The sequence below is a fragment of the Somniosus microcephalus genome, chromosome 10 (assembly GCF_052327205.1).
Source record: "Somniosus microcephalus isolate GS21.2 chromosome 10, FLI_Smic_1.0, whole genome shotgun sequence".
NCBI classification, from domain to species: domain Eukaryota; kingdom Metazoa; phylum Chordata; class Chondrichthyes; order Squaliformes; family Somniosidae; genus Somniosus; species Somniosus microcephalus.
Genome location: NC_140996.1, coordinates 142,474,285 through 142,502,028, shown reverse-complemented (window position 1 = coordinate 142,502,028; position 27,744 = coordinate 142,474,285).

Below are 27,744 nucleotides of genomic sequence, written 5' to 3'. Positions count from 1 at the left end.
GATGCCAGCAGCCAGTGAAATATGATCATGTGCATAATGTTAACTTAAAACATTCTTATTATGACAGTTCTGATTCATGTCCTTACTCTCCCACAGGCCCCTTAAGTGTCCCACAGCCAGTCCAGCCATAGGAGGAAGAAAACTCCTCAGAAGAGGTTGCTGACTCTGAGGGTGCACTGTCACAGGACACATGCACACCAAGCACCAGTGCAGATACACACACGTCGGTGGGACCAGTAAGTCAGAAAGTAGTGTTGTCATCTGGTGTCTCACACATCACATGTGAGCAAGAGCAGATGATGCAGACAGGGACAGCAGTGGAGTGTCCTCATCAGAGGGCGTAGGATGCTCCAAGCCCTGCTTAGCTGGATGAAGAATCTCGGGGGCCGTTGACAAAGAGGGTGATTCTGGAGGAGCAACAATGTGTGAGGCTCTTGTAGGATTTCCATCTGCAATGCGCTCACTTGCAGAGAGAATGGCGGAGTCCATGTCCAGCATGACTGACATGATGTCACAGGCCATGGCTATGATGTATTTGTCCATGGAAAGGGTGGCCACCTACATGGAGCATCAAACATGGCATTCAAATGAGTGCATGCTTGCTGTCACCAACAGCTTGCACACTCTGAATGCCACCTTAACAAGGATGGATAGAAACCTGGACTTGGCCGTTCATCACCCCACTGATGTACAGCAAAGTGCCCTCCAGCTCCTTGCTAGCAGGGATGTACGGGTGGGCTACGAGAGGGATGATGGTGAAGGGGGACATAGAAGTGGGGACTCTGCTCAAAGCACTTCCATTTCTCCCCCATTGACCCCACCTCCCACCTCAGTCAGAGCCCCACATGCTGCCTCCTGTCCCGATGGCCAAGTATGCCCCTGCACAGGTGCAGGAGGTGCAGTCTTTAGCAGGGCCCTGATGGGTTTCAAAACCCAGAGGACTTCGGCCAAAAGCATCTCAGCAGTCAGAGCAGGGAAGTGAGTAGCCTGCCTCTACCTCTGCTGAAGCCACAGGGGTTGCAAGACGTAGGAGTGGTAGGAAGAGGAAGATGAAAGAATTCTAGATGCACAAGGATATGCACGTGGTGTGTTAGGTAATGTTGCACCGTTAAGGTTACATTGATATTTGGAGGCACATAAAATTATTTCTTTGCACCACTTTCCCGTCTTGCACATTTTTGCCTGCAGCCTGGCAAGTGGCCTTGTCACTTGTAATGAATGGTAAGATATGACTTAACTGCGAGCAATGGGTGTCTGTGACAGGAATGGTTTGGTCATTTTAGGACTGTGTTGTGGTTGCGGGGGGCGGGGGGGAAGTGTGTTCAGCATCTGGGTGCACTGGTGCAACCTAACTAAATCGTGCCATTATGAGGCTATCCCGGGCAACAATGTGCAATGTGCTCCGGTACTGCTGCCATATCCACATCAACTTACTCCTCTTCCTCCTCCTCCTGTTCCTCCTCCTCCTCCAAAGAGGCTCTGCGCCTTGCTCCTCCACCAGCTTCAATTCTCGCTACTGCACTTTGTTGTACAGACCACGATCATTCTGAGTGGTGCGTATTGAAGAGCTCCTCCAGATCTGTCCAGGCATCTGAAGCACATCTTCAGCATCCTGATTGCTTACTCTATTACACATCTCGCCGTCATTTGGCTTTGATTGTAGTGCTCTTTGGCTTCATTGCTTGGCCTCCTCAAGGGTGTCATCAGCCATGTCTTCTGTGAATACTCCTTCCAAGCAGCCAGCCGATAAGTCTGGTCGGAGGTGCGAAGAGCTGAGGGAGGGTGGACTGGCACAGGATGAATGAATCATGACAGCTTCCTGTGAAGCTGGTATACAACTGTATGATGATCTTTTTGTGGTTGCAGATGAGCTGCACACTGATGGAGTGGAAGCCCTTACGGTTCACAAACACTCCTGGGTGATCTGGGGTCGCCTTGATGGTCACATGTGTGCAGTTGATGATGCCGTGCACCAGTGGGAAGGCAGCCAGAGCCGCAAAGCCGAGCGCCCGCTCATTCTGACTGACTTTATCAGTGGCAAAGTGTACATAACTGCCTGCCCTGGCAAACATGGCATCGGTCACCTGGGTGATGCATTTGTGGATGGCTGACTGTAAAAACCTGGAACTATCTCCTGCAGATCCCTGGAAGGAGCCTGAGATGAAGAACTTGAGGATGGTGGCCACATTGACAGCCACTGGTAACGCATGTCCACCAGGTCCACTTGGCAGCTGGTCTTCTTCCAGCAGGCTACCAATGTCTGCCATAACCTGACGCGACAACCTGAGCCTCCTGAGGCACTAGTGTTCAGTCATGTCCAGGAAGCTATATACCCTGTGTTGGGGGTATTGCCACCTGCGAGCTGCACCCCTGTGCTCATCCCCTCTCTCCTGTGGAGCGGCAGGTCGGTGAGAAGAAGGCTGCTGCTGCTCCTGCTGCTGGTGCTGGTGTTGTTGCTGCTGGTGCTCATCTTGGTCCTCATCTGAGGTCCAAGGTGAAACACCATAAAGGACACCCACGCTGGTCTGATATATGACAGGTGGAGTTCAGATGCACAATCCTCCAATGTACTGAGAGTGACCTCCAAAGTTGTAGAAATTGCCTGCAAACTTCTGAAAACATACTCTCAGAACAAGTGGTGTGAGCAAAAGACTTTCCCTTAGCCAAGGAAGCAGGTGTGAGTTCTCAGTACTTATTGGATGTTTTGACTGTCATTTGTTCAGTCCCCTCAATTGCTGCTCTGCTCTCACCTTGCTTTCATTGGCAAGGTTCAGGAAGCCCAGGAATCCTGTGGATGCCCAATAAAGCTTTAAACCCCAGGAATAGCCTCTTAACTGGCTGTTAATTGCTGTAAATTGCTAACCCATCTCTCCCGAGGGGGGTTTCTTGCTCTTAGCTGAACGCACTCCAGTTACATGTGGAAGCCGGCAGGTTGAAGCCAGCTTCCCGACGCACTGTCAATTTCAGCTCATTTAACCTCCAATGTGCTCCCAAACCCACTCACTCATTGATGTTAAAATTCCAGCCAATTAATCTAAACAGAGCAGCAGACCTCCTCCTCTTCAAAGTAAAGCTTCAGCAGACTACTAGAACAGTTGAGGAAAGAATTATTTCAACACTAAGCAATCTAGAGAGGTAGCAATAAAATGCTAAGGCCTAGAAATTGAGTTTTGGCGCTGCCAGGGCTTTAGCGCCGGAAGTTAGTGCCGGAGCTAAGTCGCGCTGGTCGGGCCCAAAATTCACTGGTTCTGCGCCCAAACGGCTGCCGGCGCTGCTGAAAGCTGTTAGCGCCTGAAAACTGGCGCTATGCACTGAATTTCGGCGCTATTCCGGCGCTGCGGCGCCCGCTGCGGTGCGGCCGGTTCGGGAAGTGCAGGCCTCCTCCTTCCCTTAAGGAGGAGCTGCCTGCACCCGGCCGCGGCCCGCGATAATCTTATTAAAAATGAGCCCGGCACCTCGGACAAGTGCCGGGCTTGCTTCTGTTCCGGGGGGGGGTGAGGGGGAAGTCCGGGGAGGGAGCTGCGGCCAGGCGGGCGGCGGGAAAGCGGCCGGCCGCCGCGGGGCCTTTAATGCGCCGGCGCAAACTTGTGCAAGGCACCTCTGCCAGAACGTTGCTTGCGGCTGCCACGGGCGAGGCGGCCGCAAGTCAATTTCGGCGCTGGGGCCCGTCACCACGGCAACCGGGACGCTGCGCACACCGATGACGTCATCGGTGCCGGCGCAGCGCTACCGGTCTACCGCGGCGGAAGGGCCCCAGGCAATTTAGGCGCCGGCGCCAATTGCAGCGCTAGGCCCTCTAGCGCCGCAAAATCGGCGCTAAGGGCACTGAATTTCTAGGCCTAAGTCTTAGGGACTTAGCATCACCCAACTCTGCCCCTGCCTCAGCTCATCAGCTGCTGAAACCCTCATCCATGCCTTTGTTACCTCTAGACTTGACTATTCCAATGCTCTCCTGACCAGCCGCCCATCTTCCACCCTACATAAACTTGAGCTCATCCAAAACACTGCTGCTCATATCTTAACTCGCACCAAGTCCCGTTCACCCATCACTCTCATGCTCACTGACATAAATTTGCTCCCAGTTGAGCTACGCTGATTTTAAAATTCTCATTCTTGTTTACAAATCCCTCCATGGTCTCACCACCTCTGTATGTGTCAGCTGTGGCTCAGTTGGTAGCACTCTTGCCTTTGAGTCAGAAGGCTGTGGGTTCAAGTCCCACCCTCGGGACTTGAACACATAAAGCTAGGCTAACACTCCAGTGCAATACTGAGGGAGAGCTGCACTGTCGGAGGTGCCGTCTTTCAGATGAGACATTAAACCGAGGCCCCGTCTGCTCTCTCAGGTGGATGTAAAAGATCCCATGGCACTATTTCAAAGAAGAGTAGGGGAGCTATCCCTGGTGTCCTGGCCAATATTTCTCCCTTAACCAACATAACAAAAACTCATTATCACATTGTAGTTTGTGGGACCTTGCTGTACGCAAATTGGCTACCATGTTTCCCACATTACAACAGTGGCTCCACTTCAAAATTACTTCATTGACTGTAAAGCGCTTTGAAATATCCGGTGGTCATGAAAGGCGCTATATAAATACAAATCTTTCTTTTTTTTCATTTTTTTATCTCTCAATCAGGTTTCCGTCCCTGCCACGGTACTAAAATGGTCCTTATCAAAGTCACAAATGACATCCTATGTGACTATTACCATGTAAACTATCCCTCTCTGTTCTTCTCAAACTATCTACAGCCTTTGACACAGTTGACCACACCATCCTCCTCCAACGACTCTCCTCTGTCATTCAGCTGGGTCGGACTGCACTCGTCTAGTTCCATTTCTAACTAACCAGTCGTAGCCAGAGAATTACCTGCACTGGCTTCTCTTCCTGCTCCTGTATGGTTAACTCTGGAGCAACGTTCCCGTTAAGCTGCGCAGCTATCTAGAGGTCCTGCGCAGCCTGGGACCGGCTTTTCGATGGGAGTTTTTGCGCATGCGTGAAATTTTGAAAGGGCTGTGCAGCCCCTTAGTGTGCCGTGCACCCAAAAAATAAATTAGGGGGAACATTGCTCTGGAGCCCCCCGAGGATCTATCCTTGGCCCCGTCCTATTTCTCATCTACATGTTGCCCCTTGGCGACATCATCTGAAAATGCAACGGCAGGTTCCACATGTACGCTGACGACACCCAGCTCTACCTCACCACCACCTCAACCCCTCCACTGTCTCTAAATTGTCAGACTGTTTGTCCAATATCAAATACTGGATGAGCAGAAATTTCCTCCAACTAAATATTGGGAAGACCAAAGCCATTGACTTTGGTTCCTGCCACAAACTCCGTTCCCTCACCATTAACTCCATCCTTCTCCTTGGCAAAACCAGGTTGTTCACAACCTTAGTGTTGTAGTTGACCCAGAGATGAGATTCCGACCACGTTTCTGTGCCATCACCAAGGCCGCCTGCTTCCACCTCCGTAACATTGCCCGACTCCGCCTCTGCCTCAGCTCATCTGTTGCTGGAACCTTCATCCATACTTGTTATATCTAGACTTGACTATTCCAACACACTCCTGGCCGATCTCCCATCTTCCACCCTCCATAAACTTGGGCTCATCCAAATCTCTGCTGCCCGTATCCTAGCTCGCACCAAGTCCCATTCACCCATCACCCCTGTGATCGCTAACCTGTATTGGCTCCCAGTTGAACAACACGTCGATTTTAAATTTATCATCCTTGTCTTCAAATCCCTCCATGGCCTCGCCCCTCCATACCTCTGTAACCTCCACCAGCCCTACAACCCTCGGAGATAGCTGTGCTCCTCGAATTCTGGGCTCTTGCGCATCCCCAATTTTAATTGCTCCACCATTGGCAGCCATGCCTTCAGCTGCCTAGGATGTAAGCTCTGAAATTCCCTCTCCACCTCTCTACTTCTCTTTCTTCCTTTAAGATGGTCCTTAATACCTACCTCTTTGACCAAGCTGTTGGTCCTCTGTCCTAATAGCTCCTTTTGTGGTTTGGTGTCGCTCCTGTGAAGTACCATGGGATATTTTACTGCATTAAAGGCACTCTATAAGTTGTTGTTGTTGTTATTGTTAAATGACCAAACTATGTTCAAGAGAATAGGCTAAAGAGGACTATGAATGAGTAAATGAATCCAACGCATTCTCTCTTAGGATGTGTGCTCACTACAGTTGTAGTATTGGTTTGAACTGATGTTGCAGTTATATTGTAAATGCGACCTGAATTCAGAATCAGGGCCAGACCTGACACTGGAGTAAAATGGAATGAGACTTTCTGGATGCGGGAGTGTCATGCTGCTTTGTTTCAGAGTTACTTTGGGTCTCGGCACCCAATTTACACTCAACAAAGTGCAAAACTGAAGCTGCTTTGTGCCGAGATCAAACTAGTAGTATAACTGCACTGTTTGTTGTATTTCTGATTACATAAAACCTGAGCACACGGTTTGCCCTGATGAACCCAGAAAGATAGTTGTGATCATATCTTTCATCTGTCTGCAGTTCCTGATGTCAATGCCATTAGAGATTTAAGGTATGAATCCTTTTTCTGCATTCTCCAGAGTGGTGAAGAGTGCTGGGGTTTCTGCTTGCTCGACCAGATAAGGCATATAGGCCTAGAAATTGGGTATAGCCCCGCTTGAGGCGTTAGAACTGACGCTGCGCAAAGTTTATAGCCAGACGAAACTTATCGCTGCCTGGCGAGATATTGGGTTGCATCGCCCCCAAAGAGGATTGAGGCGCTAACTCAGACATTGCACGGGGCCCCTAAGGCGCAAAAGTTCAGGCGCTACCCAATATCGTCGCGGACGGGCGCAGCGCAGGTGATCTCAATTACCGGAAACCACGAGACTGCCAGGCGCCGGCCAGCTCTTAAAGGGGTGGGTCAGTCAGCCTGAGCTGCTACACTCAACGCCCTGTAGGCCTCAGAATCGGCGCTCGCCCTTCTCTGGCGCAAGAAACTTGGTGAGGATGGAGAAGGTGAGACAGAGAGCAGAGCGCTTCAGCACTGAGGCTCTGGACCACTTGGTGTCTGCAGTTGAGCGCCGTCGAGATGTTCTGTATCCTGACAATGGCAAGAGGCCGAATCAAAAGGCTTACCGGCAATCTTGGAGGGAGGTTTCTCAGAGGGTCAACTCCAACAGCTTGGCGACCAGGACCCCTGTTCAGTGCAGGATGAAATTCAACGACCTCACTCGGGTCGTTAGGGTGAGTGTTGGTTATGCAAACTTCTGATTCCCTCCATCTGCACCTAACTTCGAGGACCCTGTTGCCATGATGCCCCAATGGCCATCTGTCAGCAAGCACCCATGGCCCTTTCTGGGCACACACATGGACATTTCTCTCAAGGCCACATGTAAGGGCCCTTGCACCATGGGGGGCATGAGATGATCTCTCAAGGCCACATGTAAGGGCCCTTGCACCATGGGGGGCATGAGATGATCTCTCAAGGCATCATGTAAGGGCTCTTGCACCATGGGGGGCATGAGATGATCTCTCAAGGCATCATGTAAGGGCTCTTGCACCATGGGGGGCATGAGATGATCTCTCAAGGCATCATGTAAGGGCTCTTTCACCATGGGGGGCATGAGATGATCTCTCAAGGCATCATGTTACAGAACTTCCCCTTCTTTCCCCTGCAGTCCAAGCTGGCGATGATGCGAAAGGAGCAGCGTCGAACCGGTGGCGGACCTCCACAAGTGGTCACTCTCACGGATCTCGAGGAGAGAGTGCACCAGATTCTTGGAGGATGTCTGTCTGGTCCTGTTACCACTGCAGCTGCCGACCCCATTCTCGACAGCGAGGGTAAGGCTCTCACCTTTTGCAACTGTCTCCTTCCACTTGGTCCCCCCGCCAGCATGCTGCAATCTGCGATGCCTTTCCGCCAACCTGTCCTTTTGCTAAAGCCACTCTTCCACCTCCCTGCTTTCAGATGATGCATCACCAACTGGGGCTCCATGCCCTGAAGCTGCCAGTGCCAGTGCCTCCGGAGGTGAGGATTAGGAGGAAGCCGGACTATCCGCTCCAATCTCAGAGGAGCATACACATGTACAGGCTGGGGATAGTAGTTCCCTGGAGGGGAGGGGGGGGGGTGATGCACTATCAATTGCTACAAAAGACTGGAGATTGAGTAAGTAATAAACAGGCTTTTATTACCAAAGAACAGAGCATGCCTCTTGTGGTTGCCTGGTATCCAAAAGGGCCGGAGGCTTCTGAGCAGCGACCTTTATACCCAGCCATGAGGGTGGAGCCAGGGGCGGAGTCAGCTGAGGCATGCACAGACAAGTACAACAATATGCAAGAGTGAACAACAGTACTAACAGTGAACAACAATACTAACAACAGTGGTTTACCACATTCACCCCTTGTTTAGAATTGAGTCCGGCGGGGTGAAGTGCACTAAAAATTCGTGTACTGAAGTCTATCAGGAGGCCTTGTAAGCCGTCCTGAGCGTCGCAGCAGCGGCGGTGATGGTGCAGCATCCAACGGTGAACCCGGTGTCTCGTTCAGAGGAGGTGTAGCAGGTGGCGGACCCTGGGGCTGCTGCATGCCGTCTACAGGGGTCAGAGCATGGGTAATGGGAGGTAGCGATGGTGGTCTCTCAGAGGCACCCGAAGGTGCGAGGTCTCGTGCGGGGACTGTGTCCTGGGGGTAGGCAGGAGTAGCGGTGGGTGGCGAAGAGGGTGTTTCAGGAGCACCTGCAGGTGCGAGGTCTCGAATGGAGACTGTGTCCTCCCGCCCGTCCGGGTACACCACGTAAGCATACTGCGGGTTGGCGTGGAGGAGGCTCACCCTCTCGACCAGGGGGTCCGCCTTATGGGTCCTCACGTGCTTCCGCAGTAGGACGGGACCTGGAGAAGTCAGCCATGTTGGTAGCGAAATCCCCGACGTGGACTTCCTGGGGAAGGAGAACATTCTCTCGTGAGGAGTGGCATTGGTGGGTGTACAGAGCAGCGACCGAATGGAATGGAGCGCCGCAGGGAGGACCTCCTGCCAGCGGGAGGTCGGAAGGCCCTTAGATTTTAAGTTTAAAAGGACTGCCTTCCAGACTGTCGCATTCTCCCTTTCCACCTGGCCGTTACCCCGGGGGTTGTAGCTGGTGGTCCTGCTTGTAGCAATGCCTCTCGCGAGCAGGTACTGCCGAAGTTCGTCGCTCATAAAAGATGAGCCCCTGTCGCTATGGATATAGCTAGGGAAACCGAACAAGGCGAAGAGGTCATTCAGACATTTAATGACCGTGGTACTGGTCATGTCCGAGCAAGGGATGGCAAACGGGAAACGGGAGTACTCATCAATTATATTGAGGAAGTACACATTGCGGTCAGAGGAGGGGAGGGGCCCTTTAAAATCGATGCTCAGCCGCTCAAAGGGGCGCGTGGCTTTGATCAGGCTCGCTCTGTCTGGCCTATAAAAATGCGGCTTGCACTCGGCACAGATCTGGCAGTTCCTGGTCATGGTCCTGACCTCCTCGATGGAGTAGGGCAGGTTACGGGATTTGATAAAATGGAAGAACCTGGTGACCCCCGGGTGGCAGAGGTCATTGTGGAGGGTCTGTAGCCTATCAACCTGCGCGTTGGCGCACGTACCACGTGATAGGGCATCTGGGGGCTCATTGAGTTTCCCGGGCCGGTACAAGATATCGTAATTGTAGGTGGAGAGTTCGATTCTCCACCTTAAGATCTTGTCATTCTTGATTTTGCCCCGCTGCTTATTATGAAACATAAAAGCCACTGAACGCTGGTCAGTGAGCAGGGTAAATCGTTTTCCGGCCAGGTAATGCCGCCAATGTCGCACGGCTTCCACAATGGCCTGGGCCTCCTTTTCGACAGAGGAGTGTCGAATCTCGGGGCCCTGGAGGGTCCTTGAGAAAAAGGCCACGGGTCTCCCCGCCTGGTTAAGGGTTGCAGCTAGGGCAAAGTCGGATGCGTCGCTCTCCACTTGAAAAGGAAGGGACTCATCCACAGCGTGCATTGTGGCCTTCGCAATGTCTCCTTTTATGAGAGTGAAGGCTGCACAGGCCTCTGCTGTCAGGGGGAAGGAGGCGGACTTGATGAGGGGTCGGGCTTTATCCGCATAGTTGGGCACCCACTGAGCATAGTAAGAGAAAAACCCCAGGCATCTCTTCAGTGCTTTCTGGCAGTGGGGGAGGGGGAGCTCCATAAGGGGGCGCATTCTATCGGGGTCTGGGCCGATGACTCCGTTCTCCACTACGCAGCCAAGAATAGCAAGGCGCGTAGTACGAAACATACATTTGTCTTTGTTGTATGTGAGATTCAGCCGCTGGGCCGTCCGGAGGAATTTCTCTAGATTAACGTCGTGGTCCTGCTGGTCGTGGCCGCAGATGGTGACGTTGTCTAGATATGGGAAAGTGGCCTGGAGCGCGTTCTGGTCAACCATCCGGTCCATCTCCCGTTGGAAGACAGAAACTCCGTTGGTGACGCCGAAGGGAACTCTGAGAAAGTGATAGAGCCGACCGTCAGCTTCAAAAGCTGTGTACTGGCGGTCCTCAGCCCTGATGGGGAGCTGGTGGTATGCCGACTTCAGATCAATCGTCGAGAACACCCGGTATTGTGCTATCTGATTGACCATGTCAGATATGCGGGGGAGTGGGTATGCATCTAGTTGGGTGTAGCGATTGATCGTCTGGCTGTAGTCAATAACTAGGCGCTGTTTTTCGCCAGTCTTCACTACCACCACTTGTGCTCGCCATGGGCTGGTGCTACTTTCAATAATCCCTTCCTTCAGGAGTCTCGCTACCTCGGATTTAATGAAGCTCCTATCCCCAACACTGTAACGCCTGCTTTTGGTAGCGATGGGCTTACAGTCGCGGGTGAGGTTAGCGAACAAGGAGGGGGGGGGGACTTTAAGGGTGGAGAGGCTGCAAATGGTGCACGGCGGGCGATTTAAAAGCTGCTGGCTGCAGACTGTGAGTGGGGGGAGGGGTCCGTCATACGCTAATGTGACACTCTTAAGGTGGCACTGAAAATCCAACCCCAGTAGAACGGCAGCGCAGAGATGGGGCAGGACCAGAAGTTTAAAATTTTTGTATTCTGTGCCCCTTACTGAAAGGGTCACTACACAGTAGCCACCGACGTCCGCTGACTGGGCTTTGGAAGCCAAAGAGATCCGATGGCGCGTCGGCAGGACCGGGAGAGAGTAACTGCGCACCGTGTCGGGGTGGATAAAGCTCTCCGTGCTCCCGCTGTCAAAAAGGCAGGTAGTGGCGCGGCCGTTTACCGTAATATCCATCATGGACCTGGACAGTTGATGAGGGAGAGATTGGTCCAGCGTCACGGAGGCCAGCGTATGGTCGAGCGAGTCGATGTGGTCGTCAGATGAGGCGGTGGTTGAGTCCGGGTCCCCCGTGGTTGAAGTCGGAGGCGTCCAAGATGGCGGACAAAATGGCGGCGCCCACGGTCCCGATCCCCACGCGGCTGGGGGAGCCCAAGATGGCGGACAAGATGGCTGCGCCCACGGTTCGCACGCAGCGCTGCTGGCGTTAGCGGTCTTCCCTTTGCAGGCGCTAACGTAGTGACCTTTCTTCCCGCAGCCGGAGCAGGTAGCATTCTTCGCGGGGCAGCATGCTCTAGGGTGTTTAGCTTGGCCACAAAAATAGCATTTTTGTGCCTTGGACATCGCTGCAGCAGTCGGAGGTGGCGGTCCCATGGCCCAAGATTGCGGCGTCCACGGCGCGGGGCGATGAGTGGAGAAAGCGTCCATATTTCTGTGGGCCGCGTCGAGCGAGAGCGCGAGGGACACTGCCTTTGTCAGGTCTATTTCACCCTTCTCCAGCAGCCTCTGCCGGGAGTAGTCGGACCTTAGACCCGCAACGAAAGCGTCTCGTATCAGTCCCTCCGCATGTGCCGCGGCCGATACTTCCTTGCAGTCGCAGCCGCGTCCGAGTACCCGCAGTGCCCGTAGGAAGGCTTCCACCGATTCCCCGGGCTGCTGTCTGCGAGATCTTAAAAGGTGCCTGGCATAGACCGTGTTAACCGGGCGTGCATACTGCCCTTTCAGTAGGTCGATAGCCGCCGCGTAGGTCGTCGCATCTTGGATTAAAGTATAGACTTGGTGGCTCACCTTCGAGGCCAGGATTTTCAGTTTATTTTCATCAAGAGTCACGGTCGAGGCTTCCAGATACGCCTCAAAGCAACGCAGCCATTGTGCGAATTTAGTCGACGAACCTGCTTCTTGGGGGTCTAAGTCCAGGCATGTTGGTCTGAGGGCTCGCAGCAGCGCCTGCTGCTCAGCGTTTTGCGCCATCGGTTGATCAGCATCCGCAGCCAACATTTAACTTTGGTAATAAAATTGATGCACTATCAATTGCTACAAAAGACTGGAGATTGAGTAAGTAATAAACAGGCTTTTATTACCAAAGAACAGAGCATGCCTCTTGTGGTTGCCTGGTATCCAAAAGGGCCGGAGGCTTCTGAGCAGCGACCTTTATACCCAGCCATGAGGGTGGAGCCAGGGGCGGAGTCAGCTGAGGCATGCACAGACAAGTACAACAATATGCAAGAGTGAACAACAGTACTAACAGTGAACAACAATACTAACAACAGTGGTTTACCACAGGGGGCTCTGATGATCAGGCAGTTGCCGGACCAAGCGGCATGCAGCAACGCAAGGGGGGTAGGCAAGTTCGGCCACCGTCTCCCCGGAGGGCAAGGCAGGTAGTGATGACTGCTGCACAGAGTGCAGAGGAGGTGTGTCGCCTGGCTGAAATGAGCACCCAGGCCCGGCTCAGGCACACTGAGCTGATGGCTGCAGTGGGGAGGATGCCTCAGTCAATAGATACACTGGCAAAGAGTGTGTTGGACTTCGGGGCAACAATGGAGAGGACTCTCCAGGGCTTCGGGGCAACAATGGACAGGAGTCTCCAGGGCTTCGGGGCAACAATGGACAGGACTCTCCAGGGCTTCGAGGCAACAATGGAGAGGTCTGTCGAGGGCTTTGGACCAACAATGGAGAGGACTGTCCAGGGCTTCGAGGCCGCTATGGAAAGGACTGTTCAGGGCTTCGGACAATCCCTGGAAAGGTCTGTCCAGGGCTTGTCCAAGGCAGTGGAGCGGTCAGCACCGGCCTTGTCCGAAGCAATGGAAAGAACTGTCCAGGGCTTCTCCGAAGCACTGGCACCTGGCTCACAGGTCCTCACTGCTGCCACGCAGTCACTTGCCGGTCTCGTCCACACCCAGATTGAGGCAACGCGAACTCTTACTGCAGCCACCCTATCTGCATCAGCTAGGATCACCCCGGGCCCTTCCAGTCCCATACAAGGCCAGGAATCAGTGGAGCATGTGATTGTGGCGGATGAGCCGAGCCGGCCCCCTCAGAGAGCCAGTGTGTCGTCCAACAATGGTGCAAGTGTCCTCTCTCGGCAGGTGACCACTCCACATGCCAGCGCTGGCACGTCTGCAGTGCAGCTGCCAGCACCTGCAGTGCACACTGCTTCCAGCCATGCTCAGATCAAGCATCCTGCATCCGCACCCTCCAAGCCCAGAGGTCGGCCAGGCCATCCCTCAGGGGCTTCTGCGCTTCCAGACAGTCAGCAGGTGTCCCCCAGCCTTCACCCCGCCACTGGGGTTCAATTACGTAGGAGCAGCAGGGAGGGAAGGGGCCGAGCGCGAAAGAGAAGTCGTTCTCCATCAAGGGGCCAGCAGTAGAGGGAGGTCCTGAGACGTTTCTTTGGCCAAAATCAAGGAGACCCTCACCTGTTGGAATTGTTGGAAATAGTTTGTTCAGTTTGGCGGCTTTGCCGAAGAGTTTACTGTTATTTTGTTTGTTATGGTTTCTGTTGACATGACGTTGTTTTGCTGTAATGAAAGACTTTTGTGACAATAAAGAGAAGTTTAAATGTGCTATGGTGTACGTGAATAATTACAGTGATGCTGGCCTTCAGATGCTTTCAAACATCCAAAGTGCGCAGCAGTTAAGACAGTCATCATTCCGCCAGAGGGGCCTCAATACGAGTCCTCATGAGCCAGTGACGGATGGCCCTTCCACTTTCAGGAGCCCTTCCATCTTCCTCCTGCTGCTCCTCCTCCTCCTCGTCCGCATGCTCCTCCTCCTCCTCCTCCTCCGCCTGCTTCTCCAGGGTCAGAGGGAAGGTGATGAATTGACGCCTTCGCCTATAAAGGGCAGCTGTAACTTGCCGGATGCAGCAGTGGACTGCAACCTGAGAGATATTCGCGATGTCCCCAATGGCTCACTGAAAGGATCCGTTGCCATAAAAATTGAGGCCAACAATCAGTTTAGCGGCCACCGACAGAGAGGTCATGCACCGTTGACGCGGTTGCAGATCCTCAGTAAGCAGGTGGCACAGCTCAATAACAATGTCCATCCCGATTTGGAGCCTTCGCACACACTGCTCCTCCGACATGTCAAGGTTTGACCCCTAAAGACCCTCGCAGCATACCCTCGGATTGGGCAACCTCCATTGCCCCTCCTCCTTCTGGATAATCCCGGCCCTCTCTCCCTCCGTCTTTCTGCCCCTTCATAGTGTTCGGCCAGGAGCCCATCACCCTCCAAAGCATCTCCCATTCCGATGCCAGTTGGTCAAAAGGCTGTTAGGTCTAGTGCTCCAACTGCTCCAGACAGGTTTGAGGGTCCCAAGTGTAATGATCAATAACATGTCATTCTATAGTGGACACTAGGTGGAGCCGTAGAGCTGTGTAGAGCTGTATATAAGACGACACTACCCAGCTGAATATATATTAAGACTACATTACCCATGAGGCACTAGGCTACCCACAAGGCAGCAGTCAAGATGGAAGCCTCTACAAATACTGTACCTAGTCCACACGTGCTCAATAAAGTAACTAGCAAAAGCTAGCTGTGTTCATAATAAGAATGTCTATTTATTAATGAACATAAGATGGTACCAGGGTGGTGAAGATCTGCTGAAAATTGTGAAAAGCGACATGGAGAATTTGAAGCCGCCAGAGCGTTTGAAACTCACAGGGAACATCGACTACAATTGGCAGACTCTTAAACAACAATTCGAACTCTACATTGCAGCCATTGGATTCGGTACGAAGCCAGACGCAAGGAAGATAGCGTTGCTGCGTACGGTTGCAGGCCCACAGGCGATAGAGGTATTTAATACATTTGTATTTAATCCAGTGGAGAACAGAGAAAAATTAGAAGATGTGCTACAAAAAATTTGATGCACATTGCTCTCCCAAAAAGAATGAGACCTATGAAAGATACATCTTCTGTTCTCGGACACAGCAGCAAAATGAGACTTTTGATAGCTTTATAACTGATCTGAAACTGAAAGCACAGACATGTAATTTCTCTGAGCTCAAAGCATCCATGATTCGTGACCAGATTGTGTTTCGTATTCATGATAAAAAAGTCAGGGAACATCTGTTGAGAGAAACCGAACTAAATTTGGAAAATGCGGTGAAAATATGCCAAGCCAGCGAGCTAGGTCGAAAGCACGCGAAGACTTTCAGTGAAATCAATAATGATGCGATTGTAATGACTGATAATGCTGCTGTCGGTGCTGTGTCCTATAAGGGGAAGAAACATGGGCAGAACAGAAATGAAAAGCAATCGGCGGATGACATTTTTAATTGTAAACGCTGTGGTTACAAACACCAGTTAAGACAATGCCCAGCGTTTGGAAAAATGTGCACAAAGTGTAATGGAAAGAATCACTTTGCCAAACAATGCTTTTCAAAAGTACAAACTAAGAAAGGGCAACGAGTTAATGTAATTGAGGACACTGATTTAAGTGAGACATTTTGTGTAGGAATGGTGTCATGTGACAATATCAAAAAGGATACAGAAAATGTGCAGCCCTCAGAAATGGACAATGCTGAACATAAAGTTAATGCAGTAAAAGAGGACAAATGGATGATCCCACTGCAGGTAAATGCAGCATTAGTTACCTTGAAACTAGACACTGGGGCAAAAGCAAACTTAATCAGTATGAGTGACATTAACAATATGAAAGAAAAGCCCAAAATACAGAAAAAGTCAGTACTACTGAAGGACTATAATGGACAGAAAATAGATAGCTTAGGTGTATGCAGACTTAAAGTGACAGTCAAAGACAAAGTGCATCATCTCATGTTTTCTGTTGTGGCTAAAAGGCTTGATTCACTACTGGGTGACAAAGCTTGTGAGGACTTAGAACTGGTCAAAAGAGTCTACCATATAAACTGTGCCATAAGCAGACCAGATGACTCGATGTATTCTGTAGTGAATAATTTCCAGGATGTGTTCAAAGGATTTGGAGTTCTACCATTCACTTACAAGCTCCAGCTAAAGCAGCATGCTCCATGAAGAGTTCCAGCACCCCTGCGTGACCGGCTCAAGAATGAACTGGACAGAATGACCACACTAGGAGTCATCAGGAAAGTCGAAGAGCCAACAGACTGGGTTAACTCCATGGTATGTGTAAAGAAAAGGAACAATGATCTAAGAATATGCATGGATCCAAAGGACTTAAATGCAAACATAAAACGTGAACACTACCAGATTCCCAAGCGAGAAGAAATCACCAGTGAAATGTCAGGTGCCAGATACTTTACAAAGCTCGATGCCTCACAAGGATTTTGGCAACTAAAACTGGATGAAGAGAGCACCAAATACTGTACCTTCAACACACCATTTGGCAGGTATTGTTTCCTCAGAATGCCTTTCGGGATAATATCTGCATCTGAAATCTTTCATAGAGCAATGGAACACATAATTGAAGGTCTGGAAGGAGTTCGGGTCTATGTTGATGACATCACCATCTGGGGCTCCACACTGAAAGAACACAATGAGAGACTGACTAAAGTGCTACAGAGCATACGCCGGAATGGACTGAAGCTCAACAAAGCCAAGTGTCAGTTTGGCGTCCAGGAAGTCACTTTCCTAGGAGATAATCTATCTGGTAAAGGAATAGAGCCAGATATGGAAAAAGTAAACGCCATACTCAAAATGCCCCGACCCACTGACAAAAAAGGAGTGCTACGCATCATGGGGATGATAAACTTCATTGGAAAGTTCATTCCTAACTTGTCAGCCAAGACAGCCTGTCTGCGAGACCTGCTACATAAAACAAATGAGTTCACATGGACAGAAAGACATGAACAAGAGTGGATAAACCTCAAAACAGTGCTGACAACCACACCTGTACTCACCTTCTTTGACCCAACAAAAAGAATCAAAGTGTCAACGGATGCATCAAAAGATGGCCTAGGTGCGGTCTTGCTACAAGCAGTGGGTGAAGATTGGAAGCCTGTTGCCTATGCCTCCAGGTCTATGACTGATACTGAGTGTCGATACGCCCAGATTGAAAAGGAATGTCTAGGCTTGGTAGTTGGACTAGAAAAGTTTCATGGCTACATATATGGACTTCCCACCTACACAGTTGAGACAGACCACAGCCCTCTGGTTGCCGTCATAAAAAAAAACCTGAATGAGATGTCTCCAAGGATTCAACGACTCATGATGAAGCTGCAAAGATATGACTTTGAACTGATCTACACACCAGGCAAATACATAGTGTTAGCAGATGCACTATCCCGAGCACCCACAATGAGTCATGTGAGCTCTACTGAAGAAGACGTGGATGTTCATGTGAGTATGGTCACTGCTGCGCTGCCCGTGTCAGACACAAAATCAAAGCAAATAGCAGAAGAAACAGTAAAAGATATAGTATTACAAACAGTAATAGAGAACATTCATCATGGTTGGCCAAAAGGTTCCTGTCCAAAATATTTTCACATAAGGTCAGAATTGAGTGTCGCAAGTGGACTATTACTAAAACAGAACAGAATAGTCATTCCACAGGCTTTACGTCAAGACATGCTCAAAAGGATTCATGAGGGACACCTCGGAATTGAAAAATGCAAAAGGAGAGCAAGAGACACTGTTTATTGGCCTGGCATAAATAAGGACATTGAGAACATGATAGGCAAATGTGAGACATGTCAGAAACACCAAAACAAACAAGCAAAGGAACCAATGATAGTAGCTGACATACCAACAGCAGCATGGCAAAAGGTTGGTATGGACCTTTTTCATTTAAATGGTAAAGACTATCTAATAGTGATTGACTACTATTCTAACTATCCTGAGATGGCGCTGCTCTCAAGCACCACAGCAAGCAGTGTCATAATGCATGTGAAATCCATCTTCGCCAGACATGGAATTCCCAGGATTGCCGTTAGCGACAATGGTCCGTGCTTCAACTGTAAGGAGTGGCAACAGTTTGCAGCACATTATGACTTTCAGCACATCACATCCAGTCCTTTGTATGCTCAGTCAAATGGTAAGGCAGAGAAAGGTGTTCAAGTTCTCAAGCAGCTACTGAAGAAAGCGACAGAAAGCAAGTCTGATCCTTATCTCGCCCTGCTGAGCTACTGAGCCTCACCTTTAGACTGTGGTTCTTCACCTGCTGAACTACTAATTGGTCGCAAGTTGCGCACCACGCTACCCTGCTGTGCAAAAGAACAGCAAAGTGAGGAACTGAGACAGAGACTTCAACTGTTAAAGCTGAAACAGAAATCATACTATGACAAGTCATCCAAAACGCTAAAACCATTGACAAGGGATGATGTTGTCAGGATTGAGGATCCAGATGCATGGAACAGGAAAGCTACCGTTCTTGAGGAAGTAGGACCAAGGTCAAACACTGTTAGAACTGAGGAAGGACAGGTTCTCAGGAGGAACCGCCATTCCCTCCTAAAAACACAAGAGACTATTCAAGACCAGATTGATGACAATGCCGCAACTGCATCTTGTCATTCACCGCCAGAACAATCTCATGAAGACACATCAGACTTACCCGTGTTGAGAAGATCCACACGTGAAGTAAAAGAGCCTGATAGACTTAATCTTTGAGTGCAATGTAAAGCTTTGAAAATGTGTTGACTGTTTTGAAAATGTTTATGTTTATAGAGCACTAACAAAAGTGTTACTGATATTATCTTTATTGTTTTCTTGAAAGTTGATTGATATTGATTTTGTTAAACCTCAAAGAAAGGGGGATGTAATGATCAATAGCATGTAATTCTATAGTGGACACTAGGTGGAGCCGTAGAGCTGTGTAGAGCTTTATATAAGACTACACTACCCAGCTGTATATATATTAAGACTACATTACCCATGAGGCACTAGGCTACCCACAAGGCAGCAGTCAAGATGGAAGCCTCTACAGATATTGTACCTAGTCCACATGTGCTCAATAAAGTAACTAGCAAAAGCTAGCTGTGTTCATAATAAGAATGTCTATTTATTAATGAACATGAGACCAAGTACTCTAACGCTAAAATCCAAAAACTCTGCTCCACAGTAGCTCCCCAACTCTCTCCACCAACGATCGCAATGAACAGGCCAAGTGGCTGAAGCTTCTATACTAGAGCTGTCCCCTTTAAATAGCGCCCCCCGACTCCGAGAAAGGCCTGCTAACGCTCCTTCGAACTGTCACTAATAGCACTAGGCGTTAAGGCTCCGGGCGCCACCCAATATCCGCTCAGGCGCCCCTAAAAGGCGTTGCACAATGAAATGACGTCATTGTGTGCTTGCGCTCGCAGGCACGCGCAAACACTTAGCGCAGGCGTTAAATGTATAGTCAGTATGGGAGTTGTTGCTATCTTCATTGCGCCCGCCCCAACATTAGGTAACACCCCAATTCTCGGTCTCTTTAGGCGCTAACCGTTGGCGCAAGCAACTGCATTTCTAGGCCATAATATTAAATGCATTTTTTTCCTCTGTGCATATTTGATTTTTTTTCATAGTGCCAACACTTCTTAAGAAGCACTTCCTAACAAGGGATAGTTTTCCATAAAAGAACAAATAGTGACCCTACCAGTTGATATCAGGCTTTACTTGTGTGATTAAGGATTTACTTTTTGGTTTGATAAAATGTGAACGAGGCCATAAAAGCCTAGAATGAACTTTTTAAGTCAGTTTAGGGATACATTTGGCAGCAGTTGGGAAGCCCTCACTTTAAACAGTTTTGGATTGAACAACACTATGAACCTGCTTGTTTGGAACCCTTGACATTTGGTTTTGTTTTGACCCGTTCTCCAAGTCAACATATTCCAGAAGGTGTTTTATTCCTCTTCAAAATAGGCAAATCACTCAATGTCCATACCATATTGACTCACCACCTTCTTGAAGTGAAGCTTTGTCTTCATGGTGGTTGATTCAGGATGCTCCATCTTGGAGTGCACAAAGGCTTGAGAAGTCACAAGTTCCTCTCTGATTACCATTTATTCAATATTACCATAGAAATACCCTAGATCAGAGATACCCTCTGTGACTAGTTGCTGAGCTTCAGAAGGGACATACATGGAGCTGTGAGGAAATGGGGACACTAGCCTAGCCAGCCAGATAAGCTGGAGCAACTTGAGCGATCAATGGGACGACGAATGTTGCAGCCAGGTTTCTCTCACACTCAGTCCGCTTGATCGGCAACCCGTCCATTAGCTTAAAGATCCACTCCATTTACCACCAGTGTACCGTGGCTGCAGTGTGTCCTATCTGTAGGTTGCACTGTATCAACTCACCAAGAATTCTTCGACATCACCTCCCAAACCTGCGACCTCCACCACCTAGAAGGACAAGGGCAGCAGGTGTATGGGAACACTATCAACTCCAAGTTCCCCTCCAGGTTACACACCATCCTGACTTGGACATATATCGCCGGTCCTTCATTGTTGCTGGGACAAAATCCAGAAACTCCCCAGCTAACACCATTGTGAGTGTATCTTCAACACATAGACTGCAACAGTTCAAAAAGAAGGCTCGCCATCACCTTCTCTAGGGCAACTAGGAATGGGCAATAAATGCCATTTTGCTGGCGACTCACATCCCTAGAATGAATTAAAAAAAAGACCCACAACTATAAAAGTCACAGGTTGTGCATCCAAACCAGAAACCTCCCTCGCAGTGATACAAAAGTCGGAGCTATGACTGAAATCAATGGAAATTAAAATTGGCCGGTTCTATAACAGGCGGGTGATTCTTTTTATTACCCAAACGATGAAGGTGCAATTGATCTCCCCCATATTCTCAGCAATACTGCATTTCCTCTATCTATACACTTGGCAAATTCCTTGAAGAATTTGATTAAATTGGTTAAGCATTGCCTGCCCTTAAAACGCCATGTTGACTGTCCTTGATTAGCCCATACTTCTTGAAGTGTTCACTTAATGTTATCCTTTATTATGGTCTCTGGCAATTTTTTTTGACATTATTGCTCATACATTTCCACTATTGAAACATCTTTTAGATTTAATCTTTTCTGTGCAATTTTTCAAAAAAACAGATTAAACTGAGGAAGAAACCCAGATCTGTGCCAGAAATGTTTAAATTTTACTTTTAAAATTTTTTGTTAAGTAAAGTATTACATTATTTACAAAATACTACGGTGGATTTTTACCAGCTGCCTTCTCAGGAGGGAGGGCAGGGTTATTTCCATAGTTGGAGTGGGCTACCCGTGCCTGTAGAGGCGTGACAGAGCTACTCACCTTGCTGTTCTGGCGATAGCTGAAGTGGCCACTGCTGCTCGAACAGGGAGATAATGAGGTCTGGGAACAGGCAAAGATAAAAGCCAACTGATTTTTTCAAAATGCTCCTCAGGAAGTAAGCAGGCATCTTTTTAAAAAGTAATCTCCTTTAGTGGTGAACTGGGCAGAATTCACCCAATGTATAACCTAGATGTAGATTCGACCCCACCAATCACAATTTGGTCTACAATGTAAATCTAACATTTTTGGATTCTTCCCCAAATTCAAGCCCCCGTGGGCAATCCACTCATTTTGTGCTGTCTGACTCCCCAAGGAATCCCCAAGGATCTAGGGAACAGAGTTTTGGGGTCAGATTATAAGTGGGGCTAATGTTCTCTGCTTTTACCAACAAATTAAAAATAAAAACAGGACAAAAGGATTGACTATGCCAGTAAATAGCATGTTTTAATGATGCAATCTGCACTACTCCTGTTAATTTGGTGACTGACATCAAATGCATTCTATTTTTTCCTCTATGATGTTATTTTGACATCTATCAACAACAACAACAACAACTTGTACTTATATAGCACCTTTAACATAGTAAAATGTTCCAAGGTGCTGCACAGGAATATTTTAAGACAAAAAATTTGACACCGAGCCGCATAAGGATAAATTAGGTAGGTAACCAAAAGCTTGATCAAAGAGGCAGGTTTTAAGGAGCGTCTTAAAGGAGGAAAGAGAGGTAGCGAGGCGGAGAGGTTTATGCAGGGATTTACAGAGCTTAGGGCCTAGGCAACAGAAGGCATGGCCACCAAAGGTTGAGCAATTATAATCAGGGATGCTCAAGAGGGCAGAATTAGAGGAGCGCAGCTATCTCGGGAGGTTGTGGGGCTGAAGGAGAGTACAAAGATAGGAAGGGTTGAGCCCATGGAGGGATTTGAAAACAAGGATGAGAATGTTGAAAATTAGGCGCTGCTTAACTGGGAGCCAATGTAGGTCAGCGAGCACGGGGAGATGGGCAAACGGGACTTGGTGAGAGTTAGGGCATGGGCTGCCGAGTTTTGGATGACCTCAAGTTTACGTAGGGTGGAATGTGGGAGGCCAGCCAGAAGTGTGTTGGAATAGTCAAGTCTAGAGGTAACAAAGGCATGGATGAGGGTTTCAACAGCGGATGAGGTGAGGCAAGGGCGGAGACGGGTGATGTTACGGAGGTGGAAGTAGGCGGTCTTAGTTAGGCTGCGGATATGTGATCGGAAGCTCATTTCAGGGTCAAGTATGACACCAAGGTTGCAAACCGTGAGGTTCAGCCTCAGACAGATGTTAGGGAGAGGGATGGAGTCAGTGGCTAGGGAACGGAGTTTGTGGCGGGGACCGAAAATAATGGCTTCGGTCTTCCCAATATTTAATTGGAGAAAATTTTTGCTCATCCAGAACTGTATGTCGGACAAGCAGTCTGACAATTTAGAGACCGTGGAGGGGTTGAAAGAAGAGGTAGTGTGGTAGTGCTGGGTGTCGTCAGTGTACATGTGGAAACTGACGCTGTGTTTTCGGATGATGTCGCCAAGGGGCAACATGTAGATGAGAAATAGGAGGGGGCCAAGGATAGATGCTTGGGGGACACCAGAGGTAATGATATGGGAGCGGGAAGAGAAGCCATTGCAGGTGATTCTCTCGTTATGATTAGATAGATAAGAATGGAACCAGGCGAGTGCAATCCCACCTAGCTGGACGACGGTGGAGAGGCATTGGAGAAGGATTGAGTGATCAACCGTGTCAAAGGCTGCAGACAAGTCAAGAAGGACGAGGAGGGATAGTTTACCGTTGTCACAGTCACAAAGGATGTCATTTGTGACTTTGATGAGAGCCGTTTCGGTACTGTGGCAGGGGTGGAAACCTGATTGAAGGGATTCAAACATGGAATTGCGGGAAAGATGGGCACGGATTTGGAAGGCGACCACATGTTCAAGGACTTTGGAGAGGAAAGGGAGGTTGGAGATGGGGCGGTAGTTTGCAAGGATGGAGGGATCAAGGGTTGTTTTTTTGAGGAGCAGGGTGATGACGGCAGATTTGAGGGAGAGAGGGACAATACCTGAGGAGAGAGAACCGTTAACAATATCAGCTATTTGCTTTGATGAATATAGTGTTATTTATTACAAATAACCTTCTCTCCTCTGCTGACAATTCACCCGAACAGAACTTTAACCATTTTATACAAATGGAAACAATAAAACTGAAGTCTTTGTACAGATTCATAAAATTAAGAGGGTCAGTGAATAAATTAGAGATATGATACATTACCTTCTTTCTTGTGCACACGCAGTCTAAAACCTATTCAAAGCAATTATTATTCTAAATAAATCTTCACATCAGATAAATCTGTCTTTATGCATCTTCAATAGGGTATCACTTACATGAGGCTAAAGATCCACTGATTCCTGGTTTCGTCTCACACAAGTAGAATAAATATTCTGTTTGAAAGAAACAATAAATAGGAGTAACTGAAGAGTACTCGAGCAGTATTAACACAGCAAACTCTCCTTTTTCACCATTAGCATAACCTTTCCTCTGGCTTTGGCTGAAGCACCATTCACCTATAATTCCCAGAGTTCCCATAAGCATTCAATTCATCATATCTTGGAAAGTCTGTAAGTGACCAATATTCCTACTCTAGTGGACTCTAGTGGCTATCCATGACTCTTAAAATCCCTTGGCCTAGAAATTGAGTGGGCTTAGCGCCCATTTTGCAGCGCTAGAGGGCATTGCGCTGGACTTACAGCCGGTTTTGAAATTGACTAGGGCCCAACATCGGCGTTACACCGGTAGCGCTGCGCCGGCACCGATGACGTCATCGGTGTGCGCAGCGTCCCGGTTGCCGTGGTGACGGGCCCCAGCGCCGAAATTCAGTTGCAGCCGCCTCGCCCGTGGCAGCCGCAACTAAGACTCTGGCAACAGAGTCTTACACGACTTTGCGCCGGCGCATAAAGGTGGAGCGGCGGCCGGCCGCTTTCCCGCCGGCCGCCTGCCCGCACCTCCCTCCCCGGACTCCCCCACCTCCCCCCCGTGGAACAGATGCTTCTCGGCTGCGAGCCCGGCACTTCCCCGAGGTGCTGGGCTCATTTTTGTGGCGATTTAACCGGCCAGCGGGCGGGTGCAGGCAGCTCCTCCTTAACTGAAGGAGGAGGCCTGCACTTCCCGAGCCTGCCGCACCGCATCGGGCGCCGCAGCGCCGGAATAGCGCCGCAATGCGGCGCGTAGCGCCAGTTTTCAGGCGCAAACAGCCTTCAGTAGCGCCGGCAGCCATTTGGGCGCGGCGCTACTGAATTTTTGGCGCGCACAGCGCGACTTAGCACCGGCGCTAAATTTCCGGCGTTAAGCCCCGGCGCAGCGCAAACTCAATTTCTAGGCCCTTGAGTTTTAAATATTCAATCTAGAATTCCACCAAATAAGGAATAGGATCCACAAAATATAACTTGCAGTGCATTATAAGATTTGTAGGATTATTGACTTTTACACATACATTGGTTATAAGAATCTGTAAAAGTAAAAGTTATTTAATTACTGGAATCCATAGCAGTTCAAACCTTGATAAACATGATTGATTTTGTCAGTCCCCATGAGTTTGCAGTAATGAGATCTTGCCAAAAACTTCACACTATTTTATCAATAAATTGAGGTTGCGATACATTACTCGCTCAACTCTCTAATCTTTTCAGTAGCACTCACTGCCACTGAATGCTGGTTAACTTTAAAATAATCAGAATAGTTTATTTAATTTTTGCATTTTACCATAACCTAGTAGTGCTTTTGCTTCTTCCAGTACTTGCACACATTTTATTTTCTGGCATTAGCTTCAGTCTTTTTGTTTATTGTTGGAGTACATAAACTGGTTGAACCTAATGGGCTGGATTTTCATTCAGGAGTTGGGTTGGAGGCGGGACTACAACTTCCGGGGTTGTAGTCCCGCCTCCATCGAAATGCGGCCAATCCACGCGATTTTAACTTGATTGACCTTGTTGAGCCCGCCCTGCGGGCTCAGCAGGCCAGTTCAGGGCCACCCGGCAACAGGTGACGTCACAGACTGAAATTTCATCTGTCAAGAGGTTTTAACTACCTGTTAACAGGCAGTTAATTGGCACTAATCCCTTCCCGTCTCGGGTAGGCGGGTCCCAGTGCGGGCCTGCCTCCTTTGAAACTGGCATGGAGGTGGGTTTGGGTGCGGGATGGGGTCGGGACCCCTGATTTTGGGATTTTAACCCCTCATACACCTCCAATCCCGACTCCACGGCCCAATGAAAATCCTGCCTAATGTGTAAATACATGTTAAGGTGTGAATTTTGTTTTTATGCCTTTAATTCCATGACTGGGCACAGCGAGGCTTTGTTGTAGCATATGGGTGTTAACAATGACACACCAGTCTGAAGATTCCCAGTTTTTCTAGCTTTTCTAGGTATCTCAAACACACATTTGCCACAACATAGTTCAGGGATTGTCATCAGGCCAAAGAACTGAATGGTTGTATCACAAGAGAGCTCAGCACTCTTCTAAAGTGAGCAGCCAACTTCACAATCATCTATCAACAGTTACTATCTTAGTCTTCTGATCATTTTGCTCACTCACTGTCGAACTTCATCTGTATCCACTACAGTAATTTGCATGCTGTTTTTTTTTCTGATGGAGAACCATTTGTTGTAGGTTGTTGTGATAAAAATAGGGACATTTCTGTACTTCACCTCTTACAATTCTTCAACAGCTAGAGTTAAAACAGAAGCTGCCTTTCCTTACCAAAATACATAATGAAGGTCAGAGATGAATTGTCTATGGGATCAGGCCAGGATGATTGATCTGGAATTTAATCAGGATACAGAATCTTGTTCTGGGTGCCAATCAAATTGTACATAACTAAAGCATTAATAGGTCCTCAGAAACCAGATGGTATGTGTGCACCTGCTCATCAGCATTTTATGCAGTAGTTTGCGCCACACTGTCTTTACTCACTGATGATTGACAGGTCTGTCTTCAGAGGCGCTTGGACTACTTAAATAATTAGCAAGTCTCCATCGATGTTAATTTTGACTAAAACGCCAAAGATAACTGAAATTTGCAACATCTATGAATCTATATGAAAGACTGTCATTGAAAAGTCCTAGCACTTATCAAACTACGTAAGAAATATGTTCCAAATGTATTTTAATCATTATGCACAGATTTTTGTTTTTGCTTTTACTACAGTTGAGGTAATTGCTAATCCTGGACTCATTATCCCATTTCTGGCTCATATAAAGGTGTAGGTTTAGGTTTTGTGAAGCGCCTTGGGATGTTTCACCACGCTAAAGGTGCTATATAAATACAAGTTGTTGCTGTTGTTGTTGTTGTAGGTTAGGTTCATAGGGGGAGAAATTCCCGACCATAGCGCCACATGTTAGCGCGGCTAACAGTTAAGTTAAGAGAGCAGCAGCGGCTGTTATTTTGCCAGCTGGTGGTGGGTCCCGCAACATCCTCCATTTTGGAAGTCCCGGTAGCGCTGGCATTCTTAAGTAGGCCCTGCAAAAAACAATGGCACCGTGGTGATGTCAGTCAGCGTACAATGCCGATTTAACATCACCACTGCAAACTTTGACCCTAATGCTGAGTTCAGTGCTGGGTCCTAAGCACGCCAGGTAAACCTGGTGTTCAAGCAGACTGACAGAGGTGCTGTCAGCACCTCTTAAAGGGACACATACACCTTTCAGGTAAATTTGCATTTAAACTTTTGGACTGGGTATTTTTGATTTTATTGAAGTAGTGGCTTCATGCAACAGATGTTAAAAGTTTTTCAACAGGGAGTGCTGCTGGATGCTCACAAGGCATTGGATGGTAAAGGCAGGCCTCTGAGAGACAGAGAATGCTGCAAATACTCAGCAAGTCATGCAACATTCGTGGAGAGAGAAACAGAGTTCACGTCTCAGGTCGAGATGCTGCCTGACCAGCTGAGCATTTCCAGCATTTTATGCTGTAATTTCTGATTGCAGAGGGAAGAGGAAGACACAGAAGAGGAAGAAGTCGAGGAGGAGGAAGCAGAAGAGGAGGAAAACGAAGAGGGGGAAGCAGAAGAAGAGGAAGCAGAAGGAAAGATGCAACCCAGACAGCCCCTTTCTGGCTAGGATATCTGGGATGGAGTCCTCTGCCTGTGGTCCCAATTCCCCTTTCAACCTTACCTTCCCTCTGTTACTGACAATCAGTGTCCTTTTGGCCACAATGCTGAAATAAAAGCCACCACAAAACAAACTTTCCAGTCTAACTT